This window comes from Pan paniscus, chromosome 18 (genome assembly GCF_029289425.2).
Source record: "Pan paniscus chromosome 18, NHGRI_mPanPan1-v2.0_pri, whole genome shotgun sequence".
In the NCBI taxonomy this organism is placed as follows: domain Eukaryota; kingdom Metazoa; phylum Chordata; class Mammalia; order Primates; family Hominidae; genus Pan; species Pan paniscus.
This window is the reverse complement of record NC_073267.2, coordinates 56,634,295-56,649,709: the sequence shown is the minus strand read 5'-3', so window position 1 is coordinate 56,649,709 and position 15,415 is coordinate 56,634,295. Positions and strand designations below refer to the sequence as shown.

Sequence of the window (15,415 nt, the reverse complement as noted above, 5' to 3'; positions counted from 1 at the left end):
ACCACACATTTACAAAGAACTAAAGAAGAGATGAGGTTAAATAAGGGTAAGGGGTAGGAAAAATAAAATAAAAAGAAACTTATAAGGACAAATCTATAAAATAAGTAGGAGCAAGTGAAAAAAAGATGAAAGCAAGAGAATAAATAGAAATTGTTGAGAGTCACAGAGAATGGACAATTGAAAAGTTCAAGAGCATCAGAATCATTTGTAAAGTGTGTGTTAGCTGTGGAGGTGTGGGGGATGGTGCACATATACAGCAAACTCCACAGTGGGTTACTCTGAAGATTTTTTTATTATTATTCAAAAATGTATTGAGGGGAGTCGGGGGCAAGGGGAGGGAGAGCATTAGAACAAATACCTAATGTATGTGGGGTTGAAACCTAGATGATGGGTTGATAGGTGCAGCAAACCACCATGGCACACGTATACCTATGTAACAAACCTGCACATTCTGCACGTGTATCCCGGAACTTAAAATTAAGTTTTAAATATATATATATATTAAGTAGAAAAAGTATTTTTGAACATCTACCAAATACAAGCTGTAATCCCAGGCACATTGAGGAGAAGTGTGAAATATATTCATTGTCCTAAAGAGTCTATAATTTATTTGCAGCGAGAAATAAGAAAAAAAAACTAGAGAACAAGATGAGCTGCTAATGAAAGATTTCTCAGAAGGGTGTTTATAAGTGACTGACTTCACTATTCATTAGCCCTTTCTTCTATAAACTTAGGTGTCCAGAATGGAGTCTTATGAAAGAACTAGGATTCCATATTCTACAAGACGTCCTAGAAATCTGATACCCTTGACCTTGTTTGCTAGATAACTGTGCATGATACTTTGCCAGGTGCTGTGAATATGAAAATATACTTAGATGAGGTTACCATTATCAAGAACTTTATATATTAGGAGCCAGACATATACATTTGAAAATACCCTCATAAATAGTCATTACAAAGCAATAAGTGCAATAGAGTTCAAAGAAAGACCATTATTGACTGAATTGATCAGGTAACACTTTGTCAAGGAAGTCTTCATTTGAAGGATTGGTATGCATGGACCAGAAAAAGTGAGTAAGAAGAAATGCAGATGTAGCATTAGCAAAGTCAACATAATGGGAAATGTAACTTTATTAGGAGAATACACACAAAAATAATTTAACAATCAAAAAAGAAAAATCTTGTTCTGGTTTTTTAACGCTATAGTAGACACAAAAACTATAATATCTTTAAATGTTTTCTCTTTATTTCTTAACTTCATTGAGGAAAAACTCATATTCTAGACAGATATTCCCATTAGTTTCACTTAGTTGCTCTAGAATTTCTGAATAACTTGGTAAATAGCCTGGAATTTTATTTTTTAATTGTTCTTTACACAAAACATGTATTTTCCATTACAGTTTAGTGAACAGTTTACTAACCATAATAATAATACATTTAACTTAATTATGTATATTCACCAAAAGTAGTAATTGAAAAGATTAATCCTCCTTTATTTCAAGATTTTACTTTATTTGTATTTATTTATTTGAGACAAGGTCTCACTCTGTCACCAAGGCTAGAGTGCAGTGCTGTGATTATAACTGACTGCAGCCTCAACCTCCTGGGCTCAAGAGATCCTCCCACTGCAGCCTCCCTAGTAGCTGGGACTACAGGTGTGCACCAACACACCCAGCTTATTTTTTATTTTTTGTAGAGGTGAGGTTTCACCATGTTGCCCAGGCTGGCCTTGAACTCTTGGGCTCAAAATATAGCCTTGGCCTCCCAAAGTGCTATATTTTACATTTTAAAGATGTCAATAAAAAATCTAAAATAGGCCTTTTGAATGTAGGTTTTGTTGAAACAGAAGAAACGAAAATTATTTAATAAAATAAAATAGGCCTGGTTGCCCATTTTTTGAAATATACTTAAATGTAAAGGATAGATAAGAAAGAACAAAAGAATGAATAATGAGTGAAAAATCTTTTAACCTCTGCAGGCCTAGATCTGAAAAAAAAATTTTTTTTAATAAAATTAAAATAAAATTTTACAAAATAGTTTAACCACTATAGTTTTGAGATCTTGTGGTTTCCCATCCAACATGTAAAGAGGTTGGAAGTTGTACTCTTATCCTCACCAAAAAAAAAAGAACAAACTGAAAATCAACAGCTCTTCTTAGATCCATCAAAGAATGAAGACACGGGACAGACCACTGCCCCCAAAACTAGAACAGACAAATACAGAGAATCACAGATTACTGAGTAGAAGCCGCAGCTAGAGCCAGCAACTGGTAGGAACACTTCAAGGGCGATTGACTAATTGCTAGAGACTGAGAATGAGACTCGTTTAAAACATTAAGAACTCCTGGAGGCCCAGCCTTAGAGTACCTATCAAGTTCTCAGGGTCAAAAGCTGAGGGGAAAATGCCCTTGTGTTTCTGTGTGTGTAGAGGGAAGAGAGTAAACATTTTAAAAAACAAACAAACAAACTTCCAGAGTTACTGCTCTCCTTAACAAAGGCCTGTCCTCAAGGGAAACTATTTTACCAACACCTAACCAAGTTGGGTTTTACCAGAGTCTAACTGACATGAGAGAAGTGAAATACCCAACTCCAGCCCCCTTTAGCCTATCTCACCTAAGGGGCAGGTGGGTGGTTGGGGGGACAAGACTAACAGTTAAAGGACCATTAAACACTTACCCTCCCCTGACGCCTTGCCATCACATTAATCAGTCTGCTATATAATAATAGGGATTATAGTTGAGCAAAGCTCAGGCCCTATTTCAGAAGGAATCTCTAGTGTTTCATAATGAGAGGATGAAGAAGTCAATAACAATAAATAATAAGGAGTCTCTAGGGAAACCCAAATACTACAGAGGAAACAAAAATAAGCATTAGATGATGTTTTCGTCTCTGACATCCACAGCTGCAACTACCAGCAAAGGCAGCCTAACTCATAGCTAGATAACCTCACACTAAATGCCTACTTACCTTGTTCCTTTTATGCAATACATCATGTACAGCTTTCAACAACAAATTACAAGCCACACTAAAAGGCAAAACAAACAAAAGCCACACACTCTGAGTGGATAAAGCAAGTAGAAGAACTAGACTCAGTTATGGCAAAGACTGTCAAATTATAGAGACAGGGAATTTAAAATAACTGTGGGCTAGGTGTGGTGGCTCACACCTGTAATCCAGCACTTTGGGATGCCAAGGCAGGCGGATTGCTTGAGCCCAGGGGTTCGAGACTGGGCTCGAGAAATAACAAAAATTAGCCAGACATGATGGCACTTGCCTGTATTCTCAGCTACACAGGAGGCTGAGGTGGGCCTAAAGCCCAGGATATCGAGGCTGTAGTGAGCCAAGATCGCATCACTGCACTTCAGCCTGGATGACAGACCAAGACCCTGTGTTAAATAAATAAATAAAGGGCAGGCGTGGTGGCTCACGCCTGTAATCCCAGCACTTGGGGAGGCCAAAGTGACCTCTGGCCTCACCTGAGGTAAGAAGTTTGAGACCATCCTGGCCAACATGGTGAAACCTTGTCTCTACTAAAAACACAAAAAAATTAGCTGGGTATGGTGGTATGTGCCTGTAATCCCAGCTACTTGGGAGGCTGAGGCAGGAGAACCATTTGAACCCAGGAGTTGGAGGTTGCAGTGAGCCTGTGATTAATATGCTAAGAGCTCTGATGGAAAAAATGCTAGAAATAAAAAACACTGTAATACAGGCATGTCCAATCTTTTGGCTTCCCTGGGCCAAACTGGAAGAAGAAGAATTGTCTTGGGCCACACATAAAATACACTAACACTAATGATAGCTGATGAACTAAAAATTAAAAAAAAAAAAAAAATCTCATGATGTTTTAAGAAAGTTTATGAATTTGTGTTGGGCTACATTCAAAGCCACCCTGGGCCACATGTGGCCTGCGGGCAGTGGGTTGGACAAGTGGCTTGCTGTAAATAGGAATGAAGAATGCCTTTCATGGGCTTAGACGTGGCCGAGGAAAGAATTAGTCACCTTGAAGATATGTCAACTGAAACTCCCCAAACTGAAAAGTGAGGAGAAAAAAGAAAAATACAGTTTACCTTAATGAACATTCAGGTATAAAATGCTACACTAATGGCCCCCAATAATTCATGCCTCCCCAGTATTCATACCATTATTAGCCCCAACCCACACTGACTTTGGCCAAGGAGACATCAGCGAACATGACCCAAGCAGAACCCTGATAGCCCTTATACTGTGGGACTTGCCCTCTTGGAGTGTGGCCCTGAGATAGCATGTGAAAAAAGCCAGGCTAGTCTCCTTCAGGATGAAAGACCATGAAGAGGCAGGCCAGTGCAGTCATCCCACCAAACCCCAACCCCAGGTAACACCAGCTGAGTGTAGCTGCATGAATAACTTAGTCAAAACCAGCAGAAACTGCCCAGTCAACCCACTGAATCATGAGAAATAAAATGATTCTAGTTCTAAGCCAGTAAATTTTAGGTTAATTTGTTACACAACAATAATTGCAAGAAAGAATGTAGTATTCTGCTTTGCTTCATGAGCCAAATATAAGCAAATTTACAAAGATGGAAGTATTGACACGGATAAAGACATATGTTCGGGCAGCTCAGGCATGAGTGGATAGGAAAGGGATAGAAACATAGAGAAGCAGAAGGTGACAATTTAAGAGTTTAAAAGAATATGCATACTGACAGTCACAACTTTAATAATGTCCTCTAGGAAGAAGGTACACATGAAAGAACTGACTTTGCTAAAGGAAAAATTAAAAGGTGTTTTTGTGTTTTATGTCTATTGATAGCTAGTAATTGCCTCTAGGTCTCTCCAAGTTGAGTAACATGTATGTAATAATAGCTACCTAGTCTAATAAACATTTCTTTTAAAATCACATGTTTCAGTAAAAATAACCTATCTTGCAATTTGGGACTAAAAAAACTCTTCTCGCCTTTTGTTTTAAAGTAGGTAAGCATCTTTTATCCATGTACCAGAACTAAACAGTTTTGCTCCCTTGTCTTTTTTTTTTTTTCCTACTAAAAAAAGGCCCCTTATAAGTGAAATGACCATTGTTTTCCCTCTCAGAGAGGTACAGATCTCCAACAAGGAAAATTAAGTGCACTAAGTCATAAGTCAAGCTTTCCCATTTAGCTCATTTTTACAACATTGTTCACTTTGGAACCTGAGGGATTTTTTTTTTTAATCCAGAGGATGACAGCTAAAACATAATTGCACATAACCTCAGAAAAGTTTACCACCCTAATGCAACTCAAAAGGAACACCTACCATTAAATTGGAACTCCACAAGCAATAACACCTAATGCAGTTTGGTTTTATGGGAGCTGTGTGGATTTCCTTTATTGTATCCCTTTGCATTATTTTTCACATGCATTTGCAATGGCTTTTTACCATTCCTTCATTAGAGGCTTTTGTGAATTAAGGTTAGAAAAGCAGTTAACAAAATCAAACTACTCAGTTCTTCAAAAAATTAAACACAGAGTTAGCATATGAGTCAAAATTCCACTCCTAGGTATATTCCCAAGAGAACAGAAAACATGTCCACATAAAACTTGTACATGAATGTCCATAGCAGCATTATTCATAATCCCCCAAAAAGTGGAAACAGACGAAATGCCCGTGAACTGATGAATGGGTAAGCCACAGATATGGTATATTCATACAGTGGAATATTATTCAGTCACAAAAACATGAAACGTGCAACAATATGATGAACCATGCTAAACTATTCTAAGCGAATACAGCCAGACACAAAAGGCCACATATTGTCCAACTTCATTTATATGAAAGGTCCAGAATAGGCAATTTCATAGAGGTAGAAAGGACAGTGGTGGTTACCAGGGGCTGGAGGGAGGAAGAAATGGGAACTAAGTGCTCTTGGGTGTGGGGTTTCTTTTTGTGGTAATGAAAATATTCTGGAATTGGTGTCAGTTGCACAGCCTTGTCAGTGTACTAAAAACCACTGAATTGTACACTGTAAACTGCTGGGTTTTGTGGTATGTGAATTATATACCAATTTAACACAAAAGAAGAGACATAAAAACTACTCACATTCTGAATGTATAACTGGGAAGTAGGCTGACAAGAGCTTGAACCAGGGTTCCAATTTCTTCATTTATTCCAAAAAAGAAATTAGAAGAACCTTCATTAAAAACTGTTGATGGGGCTGGGTGTGGTGGCTAAAGCCTGTAATCCCAGCACTTTAGAAGGCTGAGGCAGGTGGATCACTGAGATCGGGAGTTCAAGACCAGCTTGGCCAACATGGCAAAACCCTGCCTCTACTAAAAATACAAAACTTAGCTGGGCATGGTGGCACACACTTGTAATCCCAGCTACTTGGGAGGCTAAGGCAGGAGCATCGCTTAAACCCAGGAAGTAGAGGGTGCAGTGAGCCAAGATAGCGCCACTGCACTGCTTTGTAGTTTACAAAGCACTTTTTTTGTATTTTTTTTTTATTATTATACTTTAACTTTTAGGGTACATGTGCACAATGTGCAGGTTAGTTACATATGTATACATGTGACATGCTGATGCGCTGCACCCACTAACTCGTCATCTAGCATTAGGTATATCTCGCAATGCTATCCCTCCCCCCTCCCCCCTCCCCCCACCCGACAACAGTCCCCAGAGTATGATGTTCCCCTTCCTGTGTCCGTGTGTTCTCATTGTTCATTTCCCACCTATGAGTGAGAATATGCGGTGTTTGGTTTTTTGTTCTTGCGATAGTTTACTGAGAATGATGATTTCCAATTTCATCCATGTCCCTACAAAGGACATGAACTCATCATTTTTTATGACTGCATAGTATTCCATGGTGTATATGTGCCACATTTTCTTAATCCAGTCTATCATTGTTGGACATTTGGGTTGGTTCCAAGTCTTTGCTATTGTGAATAATGCCGCAATAAACATACGTGTGCATGTGTCTTTATAACAGCATGATTTATAGTCCTTTGGGTATATACCCAGTAATGGGATGGCTGGGTCAAATGGCATTTCTAGTTCTAGATCCCTGAGGAATCGCCACACTGACTTCCACAATGGTTGAACTAGTTTACAGTCCCACCAACAGTGTAAAAGTGTTCCTATTTCTCCACGTCCTCTCCAGCACCTGTTGTTTCCTGACTTTTTAATGATTGCCATTCTAACTGGTGTGAGATGGTATCTCATTGTGGTTTTGATTTGCATTTCTCTGATAGCCAGTGATGGTGAGCATTTTTTCATGTTTTTTGGCTGCATAAATGTCTTCTTTTGAGAAGTGTCTGTTCATGTCCTTCGCCCACTTTTTGATGGGGTTGTTTGTTTTTTTCTTGTAAATTTGTTTGAGTTCATTGTAGATTCCGGATATTAGCCCTTTGTCAGATGAGTAAGTTGCGAAAATTTTCTCCCATTTTGTAGGTTGCCTGTTCACTCTGATGGTAGTTTCTTTTGCTGTGCAGAAGCTCTTTGGTTTAATTAGATCCCATTTGTCAATTTTGGCTTTTGTTGCCATTGCTTTTGGTGTTTTAGACATGAAGTCCTTGCCCATGCCTATGTCCTGAATGGTAATGCCTAGGTTTTCTTCTAGGGTTTTTATGGTTTTAGGTCTAATGTTTAAGTCTTTAATCCATCTTGAACTGATTTTTTTATAAGGTATAAGGAAGGGATCCAGTTTCAGCTTTCTAAATATGGCTAGCCAGTTTTCCCAGCACCATTTATTAAATAGGGAATCCTTTCCCCATTGCTTGTTTTTCTCAGGTTTGTCAAAGATGAGATAGTTGTAGATATGCGGCGTTATTTCTGAGGGCTCTGTTCTGTTCCATTGATCTATATCTCTGTTTTGGTACCAGTACCATGCTGTTTTGGTTACTGTAGCCTTGTAGTATAGTTTGAAGTCAGGTAGCATGATGCCTCCAGCTTTGTTCTTTTGGCTTAGGATTGCATTGGCGATGCGGGCTCTTTTTTGGTTCCATATGAACTTTAAAGTAGTTTTTTCCAATTCTGTGAAGAAAGTCATTGGTAGCTTTATGGGGATGGCATTGAATCTGTAAATTACCTTGGGCAGCATGGCCATTTTCACAATATTGATTCTTCCTACCCATGAGCATGGAATGTTCTTCCATTTGTTTGTATCCTCTTTTATTTCCTTGAGCAGTGGTTTGTAGTTCTCCTTGAAGAGGTCCTTCACATCCCTTGTAAGTTGGATTCCTAGGTATTTTATTCTCTTTGAAGCAATTGTGAATGGGAGTTCACTCATGATTTGGCTCTCTGTTTGTCTGTTGTTGGTGTATGAGAATGCTTGTGATTTTTGTACATTGATTTTGTACCCTGAGACTTTGCTGAAGTTGCTTATCAGCTTAAGGAGATTTTGGGCTGAGACAATGGGGTTTTCTAGATATACAATCATGTCATCTGCAAACAGGGACAATTTGACTTCCTCTTTTCCTAATTGAATACCCTTTATTTCCTTCTCCTGCCTAATTGCCCTTGCCAGAACTTCCAACACTATGTTGAATAGGAGTGGTGAGAGAGGGCATCCCTGTCTTGTGCCAGTTTTCAAAGGGAATGCTTCCAGTTTTTGTCCATTCAGTATGATATTGGCTGTGGGTTTGTCATAGATAGCTCTTATTATTTTGAAATATGTCCCATCAATACCTAATTTGTTGAGAGTTTTTAGCGTGAAGGGCTGTTGAATTTTGTCAAAGGCCTTTTCTGCATCTATTGAGATAATCCTGTGGTTTTTGTCTTTGGTTCTGTTTATATGCTGGATTACATTTATTGATTTGTGTATATTGAACCAGCCTTGCATCCCAGGGATGAAGCCCACTTGATCATGGTGGATAAGCTTTTTGATGTGCTGCTGGATTCGTTTTGCCAGTATTTTATTGAGGATTTTTGCATCAATGTTCATCAAGGATATTGGTCTAAAATTCTCTTTTTTGGTTGTGTCTCTGCCCGGCTTTGGTGTCAGGATGATGCTGGCCTCATAAAATGAGTTAGGGAGGATTCCCTCTTTTTCTATTGATTGGAATACTTTCAGAAGGAATGGTACCAGTTCCTCCTTGTACCTCTGGTAGAATTCGGCTGTGAATCCATCTGGTCCTGGACTCTTTTTGGTTGGTAAGCTATTGATTATTGCCACAATTTCAGCTCCTGTTATTGGTCTATTCAGAGATTCAACTTCTTCCTGGGTTAGTCTTGGGAGAGCGTATGTGTCGAGGAATTTATCCATTTCTTCTAGATTTTCTAGTTTATTTGCATAGAGATGTTTGTAGTATTCTCTGACGGTAGTTTATATTTCTGTGGGATCGGTGGTGATATCCCCTTTATCATTTTTTATTGCGTCTATTTGATTCTTCTCTCTTTTTTTCTTTATTAGTCTTGCTAGCGGTCTATCAGTTTTGTTGATCTTTTCAAAAAACCAGCTTCTGAATTCATTAATTTTTTGAAGGGTTTTTTGTGTCTCTATTTCCTTCAGTTCTGCTCTGATTTTAGTTATTTCTTGCCTTCTGCTAGCTTTTGAATGTGTTTGCTCTTGCTTTTCTAGTTCTTTTAATTGTGATGTTAGGGTGTCAATTTTGGATCTTTCCTGCTCTCTCGTGGGCATTTAGTGCTATAAATTTCCCTCTACACACTGCTTTGAATGTGTCCCAGAGATTCTGGTATGTTGTGTCTTTGTTCTCATTGGTTTCAAAGAACATCTTTATTTCTGCCTTCATTTCGTTATGTACCCAGTAGTCATTCAGGAGCAGGTTGTTCAGTTTCCATGTAGTTGAGTGGTTTTGAGTGAGATTCTTAATCCTGAGTTCTAGTTTGATTGCACTGTGTCTGAGAGATAGTTTGTTATAATTTCTGTTCTTTTACATTTGCTGAGGAGAGCTTTACTTCCAAGTATGTAGTCAATTTTGGAATAGGCGTGGTGTGGTGCTGAAAAAAATGTATATTCTGTTGATTTGGGGTGGAGAGTTCTGGAGCTGTCTATTAGGTCTGCTTGGTGCAGAGCTGAGTTCAATTCCTGGGTATCCTTGTTGACTTTCTGTCTCGTTGATCTGTCTAATGTTGACAGTGGGGTGTTAAAGTCTCCCATTATTAATGTGTGGGAGTCTAAGTCTCTTTGTAGGTCACTCAGGACTTGCTTTATGAATCTGGGTGCTCCTGTATTGGGTGCATATATATTTAGGATAGTTAGCTCTTCTTGTTGAATTGATCCCTTTCCCATTATGTAATGGCCTTCTTTATCTCTTTTGATCTTTGTTGGTTTAAAGTCTGTTTTATCAGAGACTAGGATTGCAACCCCTGCCTTTTTTTGTTTTCCATTTGGTTGGTAGATCTTCCTCCATCCTTTTATTTTGAGCCTATGTGTGTCTCTGCACGTGAGATGGGTTTTCTGAATACAGCACACTGATGGGTCTTGACTCTTTATCCAGTTTGCCAGTCTGTGTCTTTTAACTGGAGCATTTAGTCCATTACATTTAAAGCTAATATTGTTATGTGTGAATTTGGTCCTGTCATTATGATGTTAGCTGGTTATTTTGCTCATTAGTTGATGCAGTTTTTTCCTAGTCTCGATGGTCTTTACATTTTGGCATGATTTTGCAGCGGCTGGTACCGGTTGTTCCTTTCCATGTTTAGCGCTTCCTTCAGGAGCTCTTTTAGGGCAGGCCTGGTGGTGACAAAATCTCTCAGCATTTGCGTGTCTGTAAAGTATTTTATTTCTCCTTCACTTATGAAGCTTAGTTTGGCTGGATATGAAATTCTGGGTTGAAATTTCTTTTCTTTAAAAATGTTGAATATTGGCCCCCACTCTCTTCTGGCTTGTAGCGTTTCTGCCGAGAGATCTGCTGTTAGTCTGATGGGCTTCCCTTTGTGGGTAACCCGACCTTTCTCTCTGGCTGCCCTTAACATTTTTTCCTTCATTTCAACTTTGGTGAATCTGACCATTATGTGTCTTGGAGTTGCTCTTCTCGAGGAGTATCTTTGTGGCGTTCTCTGTATTTCCTGAATCTGAACGTTGGCCTGCCTTGCTAGATTGGGGAAGTTCTCCTGGATAATATCCTGCAGAATGTTTTTCCATCTTGGTTCCATTCTCCCCGTCACTTTCAGGTACACCAATCAGACGTAGATTTGGTCTTTTCACATAGCCCCATATTTCTTGGAGGCTTTGCTCATTTCTCTTTATTCTTTTTTCTCTAAACTTCCCTTCTCGCTTCATTTCATCTTTCATCGCTGATACCCTTTCTTCCAGTTGATCGCATCGACTCCTGAGGCTTCTGCATTCTTCACGTAGTTCTGGAGCCTTGGTTTTCAGCTCCATCAGCTCCTTTAAGCACTTCTCTGTATTGGTTATTCTAGTTATACATTCTTCTAAATTTTTTTCAAAGTTTTCAACTTCTTTGCCTTTGGTTTGAATGTCTTCCCGTAGCTCAGAGTAATTTGATCGTCTGAAGCCTTCTTCTCTCAGCTCGTCAAAGTCATTCTCCGTCCAGCTTTGTTCCGTTGCTGGTGAGGAACTGCGTTCCTTTGGAGGAGGAGAGGTGCTCTGCTTTTTAGAGTTTCCAGTTTTTCTGCTCTGTTTTTTCCCCATCTTTGTGATTTTATCTACTTTTGGTCTTTGATGATGGTGATGTACAGATGGGTTTTTGGTGTGGATGTCCTTTCTGTTTGTTAGTTTTCCTTCTAACAGACAGGACCCTCAGCTGCAGGTCTGTTGGAGTACCCGGCCATGCGAGGTGTCAGTCTGCCCCTGCTGGGGGGTGCCTCCCAGTTAGGCTGCCCGGGGGTCATTGGTCAGGGGTCAGGGACCCACTTGAGGAGGCAGTCTGCCCGTTCTCAGATCTCCAGCTGCGTGCTGGGAGAACCACTGCTCTCTTCAAAGCTGTCAGACAGGGACATTTAAGTCTGCAGAGGTTACTGCTGTCTTTTTGTTTGTCTGTGCCCTGCCCCCAGAGGTGGAGCCTACAGAGGCAGGCAGGCCTCCTGGAGCTGTGGTGGGCTCCACCCAGTTCGAGCTTCCCGGCTGCTTCGTTTACCTAAGCAAGCCTGGGCAATGGCGGGCGCCCCTCCCCCAGCCTCGCTGCCGCCTTGCCGTTTGATCTCAGACTCCTGTGCTGGCAATCAGCGAGACTCCGTGGGCGTAGGACCCTCGGAGCCAGGTGTGGGCCAGGTGCGGGATATAATCTCGTGCGCCGTTTTTTAAGCCCGTCGGAAAAGCGCAGTATTCGGGTGGGAGTGACCTGATTTTCCAGGTGCCGTCTGTCACCCCTTTCTTTGACTAGGAAACGGAACTCCCTGACCCCTTGCGCTTCCCAAGTGAGGCAATGCCTCACCCTGCTTCAGCTCGCGCACGGTGCGCGCACCCACTGACCTGCGCCCACTGTCTGGCACTCCCTAGTGAGATGAACCCGGTACCTCAGATGGAAATGCAGAAATCACCCGTCTTCTGCGTGGCTCACGCTGGGAGCTGTAGACCGGAGCTTTTCCTATTCGGCCATCTTGGCTCCTCCCACCTACAAAGCAGTTTTATAAAACGTTAGAAGTTAAGTACTATTAATTATGTGGTAATTTCCTCACCAAATCCATGCAGTAGATGATACTGTTTGCTATAGTTATTCTAATTCTACAAATGAGGAAACATTCCATTATATTTTCGTTTTTGTACCTTTAAGCATCTCCAGGTCAAGGTTTGTCTCTCTTTCATCTGTGTAAAAGGCATACAGTGTACATTCACTAAATGTTTAGGTGAATGAATACACAAACTAAGGCTCAAGGGGGTCAAGGGATTACTAAAGATCAAATAAATCAGTGTTAAAGTACATACTTTTGGCATTCAAATCCCATGTGTTTCCCATAATACCATATTTTCAAGTCTACTGTGTTCCCTACACGTTTGTTCAAGCCCCATTAGGTAAGCTGATATCATGTTGTTATTCAAAGCCCAAATAGATGTCTTCCATAGTAATCATTGACATGGCATATCATAAGACTTCAAGGAAAACTAAAACAACTGCACAAATTTATTTACTCCCAAACTTTCAGTTTATTATAGCAGACATCTACTGAGTGCCTACTGTGTGCCAGCCACTATGCTGTATTCCCCGGGAATAGAGCGTGAAAATGAATAATTACCTAGACTGGAAGTATCTAAGCACCTCTTTTAATGAAACTTCTTTCTGTCTACCACATATTTCATCACTTCATCCTATCAGCTATCTATAAACTGAGTTCAGATGTAATTCAAAATATGCCAAAGGAGTAACAGTCAGTCAGTGGATTCCTTTATTCACAATCATAACTCAACTTTCAGGAAAAGAGGACAACCGTCGTTTTAAGAAGTTTTCTATAAACAGTGATGATCCTAACTTCCAAAAATCTAAGAACTCAGCATTTGAGCATGGAGCCTCACAAATTCCCCATATACTATTCACTTAGGGTAATTTAAGATCTTTCTTTCTGGAGCCACATTCTAGAGATCCTAGTACCACCACATACTTTTAAAAGGTATTAACCACTTCTCTCATGGATTATGGCTTTCAGTGAAGACAGCTTATTTCTTTATTTTTTAATAAAAACAACTTTATTAAGGTATATTTTACATATCAAAAAATTATTCATCTTAAGTGTACAATTCAATGACTTTTAGTGACTTTACTCAGTACAACCATTACTGTAAATCAGCTTTAGAACATTTCAATCCCCTCACAATAAAATCCCTCTTGATCAATTTTTTTATATACTTTAAGTTCTAGGGTACATGTGCACAGCATGCAGGTTTGTTACATATGTATACATGTGCCATGTTGGTGTGCTGCATAGTATTCCATGGTGTATATGTGCCACATTTTCTTAATCCAGTCTATCATTGATGGACATTTGGGTTGGTTCCAAGTCTTTGCTATTATGAATAATGCCGCAATAAACATATGTGCGCATGTGTCTTTATAGCAGCATGATTTATAATCCTTTGGGTATATACCCAGTAATGGGATGGCTGGGTCAAATGGTATTTCTAGTTCTAGATCCTTGAGGAATTGCCACACTGTCTTCCACAGTGGTTGAACTAGTTTACAGTCCCACCAACAGTGTAAAAGTGTTCCTATTTCTCCACATCCTCTCCAGCACCTGTTGTTGATCCTGACTTTTTAATGATCGCCATTCTAACTGGTGTGAGATGGTATCTCATTGTGGTTTTGATTTGCATTTCTCTGATGGCCAGTGATGATGAGCATTTTTTCATGTGTCTGTTGGCTGTATAAATGTCTTCTTTTGAGAAGTGTCTGTTCATATCCTTTGCCCACTTTTTGATGGGGTTGTTTGATTTTTTCTTGTAAATTTGTTTAAGTTCTTTGTAGATTCTGGATATTAGCCCTTTGTCAGATGGGTAGATTGTACAAATTTTCTCCCATTCTGTAGGTTGCCCGTTCACTCTGATGGTAGTTTCCTTTGCTGTGCAGAAGCTCTTTGGTTTAATTAGATCCCATTTGTCAATTTTGGCTTTTTTGCCATTGCTTTTGGTGTTTTAGACATGAAGTCCTTGCCCATAGCTATGTCCTGAATGGTATTGCCTAGGTTTTCTTCTAGGGTTTTTATGGTTTTAGGTCTAACATTTAAGTCTTTAATCCATCTTGAATTAATTTTTGTATAAGGTGTAAGGAAGGGATGCAGTTTCAGCTTTCTACATATGTCTAGGCAGTTTTCCCAGCACCATTTATTAAATAGGGAATCCTTTCCCCATTTCTTGTTTTTGTCAGGTTTGTCAAAGATCAGATAGTTGTAGATGTGTGGTATTATTTCTTGTCTTTATGCTGAGCACTAAGTAGGACTGTTTAAAAACCAGGAGCATTTATACAGTGACACTAAAATAACACAGGTCTTGGATTTGTAATTTTGTCACAAAATCCACTCACATTGGAAACTAGATTTTCCCAAAGTCCAAGTAAAATGGTGCGCCTTAGTTGAACAGGCCAGGAGAAGATTTTACCATCAGGCAGGGCCCAGCTGCTATGTTCTTTTTTCTATGTGGGTAACCATCCATTTAATTAAAGTCAGTGAATTTTAAAACAGAAAAATAAGAGGATAAGCTGTATAATTTAACAAGTGTCTTAAATGTCAAGTGACTATAGCCTAAAACATCTCCAAATTTTAAAATTAAATGTTAATATCTTTATTCTCAGTCATAATATCTTTTGGCATCTTTTTACATTCAAAATCTATTTTGTCCTTTTTTGTTTTCACTTCTGAATTCTGAGTGTCAAATTATAATATGATATTGTACAATTAAGTTTATCCTGTTAACAATAAATAGTCCCTTAGCAATTACTGTACTCTATATATAGGAATTAGTTATCCAAATAGCTAGCTAAATACTTCAGCAATTAATTTAAATGTTAAAAATCATCACTGCAGTAATACATTTCATCACTTGCTTTCTTTGGCCAATA

General features: G+C 39.3%; 1 protein-coding gene and 1 long non-coding RNA gene across 2 annotated transcripts in view; one reads left to right on the top strand and one right to left on the bottom strand.

Annotated features, from left to right (window-relative positions):
- LOC134729301 (uncharacterized) overlaps positions 1 to 12,481 on the bottom strand; it is a 77,124-nt gene extending 64,643 nt beyond the window's left edge. Inside the window, exon 1 of the long non-coding RNA XR_010110270.1 lies at positions 12,387 to 12,481. This is a non-coding gene — a long non-coding RNA (uncharacterized LOC134729301). The remainder of the gene's footprint in view (positions 1 to 12,386) is intronic.
- Positions 1 to 15,415, top strand: part of ITFG1 (integrin alpha FG-GAP repeat containing 1) — a 302,379-nt gene that overhangs the window by 264,584 nt on the left and 22,380 nt on the right. The window lies entirely within an intron of this gene.